Genomic DNA, 6,109 nt, shown 5'->3' with positions numbered 1-6,109 from the left:
ACCCACCAAGTCCATGCTGACCATTGATCACACATTCACAGCAGTGTATTGCTATCCAACGTTCCTATTCATTCCTTACACACTTAGGAGCAATTCACAGAAACCACTTAACTTACAAACCCATGTGTTTTTTGGGATGTGGGAGGAAACCAGAGCACTCAAAGGAATTCCATGCAGTTACAGGGAGAATCCACACAGATAACGCCCAAGTCAGGATCAAACCTGGGTCTCTGGTGCTGTGTAATAGCACCTCAACCAGCTAGGTCACGGTGCCGTCCCAAATGACCTTCCTTCCATCGTCATGTCAAAGAAGGTGATATTTGGTGATGATTGCACAAAGTTTGTTCTATATGCAATTCCTCAAAAAATCAGACAGCCTATACCTGCATGTGACAAAAAGACAGGCAAAGTTCAGGTATGGGCTGAGCAGTGTTAAGTTGAATTTTTGTCACTAAAGTACTCTACAATGACCATTTAGACAATAGACAATAGACAATAGGCAATAGGAGCAGGAGTAGGCCATTTGGCCCTTCGATCCAGCACCACCATTCACTGTGATCATGGCAGTTCCTCGGAGTGCAAATTACAGACAGTCTCACCTGGTCCAGGAACAACACTGGGATTGTCAAACGGGCCCATCAGCGACTGCACTTCCTGAGGAAACTCAAACAGGCCTCACTCCCCACCAACATCCTCAGGACTTTCTACAGGGGTTTACGGTGGAGTCTGTACTCACGTACTGCATAAACACGTGGTACTCCACCTGCAACTGCTCAGACAGGAAGGCTCTGCAGAGGGTAGTGAGGGGAGCAGAGAGGATCATTGGCGTCTCCCTACCCTCGGTACAAGAACTGTTCCAGAGCCGCTGTCTGAAAAAAGCTCTGAGAATAGCTAAGGGCAAACTGCACCCCCTCCACATACACCTGGATCTCCTGCCATCAGGCAAGAGATACCGTAGCATCAAAGCCCGGACTACAAGACTGCTAAACAGCTTCCTGCCACAGGCTGTGAGGCTGCTAAACAGTCACTCTGTACTCACAGTCACCTGATTCTGTGGCTTGCATTGACATTTTAATAACTCTGGCACTGGCCACTCAAATCAGCTGCCCTGGACATTTTAATGATTGGTTTACTGTATTTTAACGTTGTGTTTTTACCTGCTTTTAACTATTTATACTGTTTCATCAGGGACTGGATTGTTTTTTTATTGTTATTATGTGTGAAATGTTTTAAGTTTCATGTGCGACGCTCCGCTATTCACTGGGAAACGTCTTCTCATTTTGCACTGTGCAACAGCTTTGCAAGATGACAATAAAGGTTGATTTGATTTGATTTGATTTGATTTGATTTGATTTGATCCACAATCAATACTCTGTTCCTGCCTTCTCCTCATATCCCCTGACTCTGCTTTCTTTAAGAGCTCTATCTAACTCTCTCTTGAAAGCATCCGGAGAATTGGCCTCCACTGCCTTCTGAGGCAGCGAATTCTACAGATTCACAACTCTCTGGGTGAATCAGTTTTTCCTCATCTCTATTCTAAATGGCCTACCTCTTATTCTTAAACTGTGGCTCATGGTTCTGGACTAACATGAGAGAGTCTAGGCTTTGGCCTTGTCGTCACTGAGATCCCTTGCATCTTGGTGGTAATCAATGATCAGTGCCATTCAGAAAGAAACTATACAATCTCTGAGCATGCCTATCATACACATTTGCTTGCCTGCATCCAGCCATGTAAGTGGATGTTTATTTACTGGTAGTGGAGGAGATTGCAGGAAGAAGTTACATGATCATTCATGGACCAAGAAGCCAAATGTCGATTCTGACAGTGTGCAATGGATTCAGTTCTAACCATTGAAATAGATCTTCTGAAATTCTAGCGATCTCCTGGGGGACCATGACACTTTCATCTATTCTCCCTACACCACCATCAGGTGGCATGGTAAACCTAGAGCATCCAGAGCAACATTCAGATGTTGGCCTGCATAATAATGGATGTTGTGATATCAGGTAACAGATTTAGGACCGTGGCTGTGCCCACAGGGTTAACATAGAGCTGATCACCACATCTATGTTGGAAACTATGGATCACTAGATCTTGCGCAGTGCAATATTGGAGAATCTATCTATGTAAACATCTTGTGCAAAGGAAGGGCAGACAATGCCCCAAGCATCTGCCTGTGCATGCAATCAGTCATCACTCATTATAGTCCTCATCTGAGTTCTTGGAGCAGAATTGTTGACAGACCCAGATCTCTGAGGAGTTGAAACATTCCCCTTGCCCTAAGCACAGCAGCAGTAACTTGCCATTGTCCATGGCGTGGCTGCTTTCTGATTCAAAGGCGGAAATCATCAGTTGGACGGATGGAATTTTAGAGGCGGATTTGAATGTGCTACAATAAGACATATTTAGCACTATCCACTGAGGATAACATTCTAGGGGTTATCATCCTTACCTTACACACCTGCAGGATTGATCTACCCTGTGTCAGCTGGTATTAGCTGCACTCAGTTAAACTATACCCTGGCTATGGCCCTCACCCTGACTAAATGCTGACTAGAAATGTTGAGTAGAAGGAGCCAGAGTACTCCTTCATGTACTTGATACCAATGAGGCCAGGATCCTAATATCAGGGCAACTTGGATTCACTATTAAGGTGCAGAGATCCATGGATCTTACTTAGCAGCACAAAGAAAGTCCTATGCTGTAAGCATGCTCTGACGGATTCCGTGAGGGAAGGCCAAACCAGGCATATTTCACAAATCACAAAGAGCTTATTCAAAGACTAAAGCTGAAAATTATCAAGAAGCTCCAGAAAAATATTCAATTTTGAAAGAAGCAGACTTTGCTTTTTATTGCGGGAAGTATGAATACTGCAAAGATGATTATCATGGGTTTAGGGGGCACAGATATAATGCAATGCAAAAAATGATATGATTAGGTTTATTTTTTTAATGAGATATATGGTTTATCTAATTTGTAAGAAGAAACTAACTATAACCACACAGTAGGTCATGTTATTAGGTCCTTTCTCATTTATAGGGAAAACTTGGTATTCTACCAGAAGACTTGTTTCCTCTATATAGTCAAATTTAATACTTTAATAAAATGGTATAGTATATTCAAACATCTTAACCAATAATCTCCAAAGGGCAATTCATGCATTTCATCTTTTTTTTCGAAAGAAATCTCTGCTTGGAGCCTAGACACAGAGAATGACTGTAAACTCAGCCTTTCATGGTCTGTATTCATTTAGAGCTTTCTGGGTCATGTTCATTTTATGCTGCTGCTGATGTGTTGTCAACGCTGAATACAGGAATTGTAGTTTAGGACCCACAGCTGTATGACTTACAGTCCTCGGAGTAACTGAAACCAGAAATGACTTCATCCCAAAAGTTTTTTTTCCACATAGTGCAGAACACAGTTATAAATTTAGGTGAAAGGTAATGCAAGTAGAAGACTCCTCAACAATAAAATGATGAACAAAAACCAATGTAATGATATGAACTACATTCCACTTTCGATGAGTTACTAGTTGCAATACTATACCATTGGATTGTTAGACGGTAGATCAAGATAAGAAAGTATAAATTATTTTAAAGAAAGGCCAGGTTTCTCAGTGAAAAATGCATCGATTTATTCAAAGAATGCCATTAAATTGACCTATAAAACGATCTAATAGATCTCCATCAAACAATAGCATAATTTCATTCGAATTCCGTGCCCTTCGGTTTATACAACAGATTCAAAGTTTGCAAGTTTTTATTGCAGAAGATTTTGATGTGAATACAAGTGGGTTTTTAATAATAGTGAAAGAACTATCTAACATTTGAGCAGAATGTGAACTGCTGATGGATTGCTCTCATGAAGTATTTTTGTTCGAGTGCAGCTCTTCACCGTGAACAATCAAGCGAGGGAATCATTCCAGTCTTTGGAACATAAATTCTTGATCTTCCACCAACTTAACAAATGCAAGAATTAATTTTCTCTCAAGTTTTGTTGTACAAAGAGAGTCCGCAGTCCAGCAGCACATTTTATGCAATTAATTTAATCCCTAAAGTCCAAGCTAACTGCAGGACTGAAAGTTTCCAAAGATTAATACAGATCGGTGACAGAAACCTATCCTTTTAAACCTATGTGTTTCAAGCTAAATATGCATTTGCAATTAATGTAGGTTATTACTCATTAGCTTTTTGAGTGGAATATGAAAATGTAGGTGTCAAAATTAATAGAGCTAAACTGGAAAAAAAGGTGATTTCTATAAAATGTGAAACAAAGCACACAGCCAGAGCAAACATCGTGATGTCATTTATTTAAGATATCACATGCGATAATACAAAGTAGTCAGGCTAATAGGCTCGTATATTTTGTCTGTTCTCAACTGTGTTACAATGAGTTCTAATAATCTCAGCCCATCATAATTAACATGGGGGTAGCAATGGGATTGGAGACTCTGCCTATTCTGGCACATTACAAATGAATTGAGTGTAGTTTGAGGAAGCATTGAGCTGGCTGCAAGGGAAGTAGAGGCAGCTGAACAAGTAAAGCAATTCTGAGATGAGAGGTTAGCAGAGAGCCAACCTCTGCTCACGAGGATTGGGGTAGCATGCCAGAAAGCGATTAATGGCACCATATCCTAATGAATTGATCCAAATTCCGTTTTATGAAGCTGGCTAAGTAGACAAGATATATATATAATGTCCAGTATAATTTTAAATCATTGTGAGAATCTTGTTGAGTATATGTGTTTTTGATTTTTTAATATTTTTGTGTTGGTTATTCTGACTTTGCAATTATCCATTAGTGAAATGTGCAGGCCAATTGCAGAAGATTTCAAAATAAATTTGTATTTGGATATTGGCAATTCATAATTTTAGAATGAATATTCATCTAAGGGAGTACATTCCATATTTAGAGAGAGAATTTTTCTTCTGAAAAAAACGCTAAGTACAAAGATCAGAAGAACCAATTAAGATAGCAGTGACAATACAGGAGGTTAAGTATTTCAGTAAGTGTTACATATCTCATTGACATTTGGCCGTTATTTGAATTGTATATATTTAATTATCACCTAGTTTCATCTTTAAATTGTTTGTGGACACGGAGTGATTAACTCAGCGAACACTCAGCTAATTCACAATTAAATAGCTTCAAGAAGAATTAGGCACAACGCTGACTTTTCATACAAGAGAATTATCATTTGGTCAACCAACTCCACAGTTTTCACTTTAACGTGGTCTGCAGGTGCCAACAAGCAGCACTCAGCTGCCAGAGGGCTACGCAGAAGGTTAGTGATGTAGGTAAGATAGAATGTAAGTCCTTCGGGACCACAGGACAGGGAAAGAACCCAGTATGACTGCGTAATATCTCATAAACTACTTGGGACCCAGGAGTCTTTGTGCCAGCTATCTCCATTACTGTTGTGAGGATGCAAATTTGGCAAACTAATCAGCTGCACAGCTTCAGGCTGCTTCTGTAGCACCCCAATTCTCTGTTGTAAGTAAACCAATTGAAGTCTATTGGTGTGAGGCAGACAACAAGCCAAGTTCACATTGCTAAAAGGGTGCCTCAAACCAAAATCCAGGCTATTACATTTTTGCACGATTATATTGACGATGCACAGACTTAAAAGAAAATAAGGAATCCTTAAGGCAGGTTACAGGCTTCTAGAAAACCCACAAAGTAAGACACACATCTAAAACTAAGCACTGATTTTTAAGGAATTTGGGTGGGACCAATTAGTTACATGCTCGATGTATCTGAAATATAATTGTAAGTAAATATGGCATTTCTGCAGGGAAAATGTCACCAGTGTTTGAAATAAAAAGATCGAGACATTTTTATTTAAGCACTCCCTTGTTGCTTTTAGTAAGTTTAGGAAAGAAAACATTAATTAAAGCTCTTGAGAGGTTTTTTTTAACCAATAAGTAAAAATATATTACAACTTGAATTCATGGTGACTTCCTCTGAATTTATTCAAATCAAAGCCTGACAGATTTGAAACACACACTTCTAAAGAACTGTGAAAAATTGTTGCTTTATCATTTTCAAAGAACAGCAAATGGCCATAATTTGTGATGATTGAAACATGTTGCGGCACAGGCAGGCTAT

The 6,109-nt window shown here is 39.5% G+C and overlaps 1 long non-coding RNA gene across 1 annotated transcript in view; it reads left to right on the top strand.

Annotated features, from left to right (window-relative positions):
• Positions 1-5,019: 5,019 nt before the first annotated feature.
• The window catches only part of LOC129704385 (uncharacterized), a 10,347-nt gene continuing 9,257 nt past the window's right edge, over positions 5,020-6,109 (top strand). The window contains exon 1 of the long non-coding RNA XR_008724718.1: positions 5,020-6,109. This exon is cut by the window's right edge and continues 562 nt beyond it. This is a non-coding gene — a long non-coding RNA (uncharacterized LOC129704385).

This window comes from Leucoraja erinacea, chromosome 15, assembly GCF_028641065.1.
Source record: "Leucoraja erinacea ecotype New England chromosome 15, Leri_hhj_1, whole genome shotgun sequence".
Lineage (NCBI taxonomy): Eukaryota > Metazoa > Chordata > Chondrichthyes > Rajiformes > Rajidae > Leucoraja > Leucoraja erinaceus.
The sequence above is the reverse complement of the archived record's forward strand: the minus strand, read 5'-3'. Positions and strand labels throughout refer to the sequence as shown.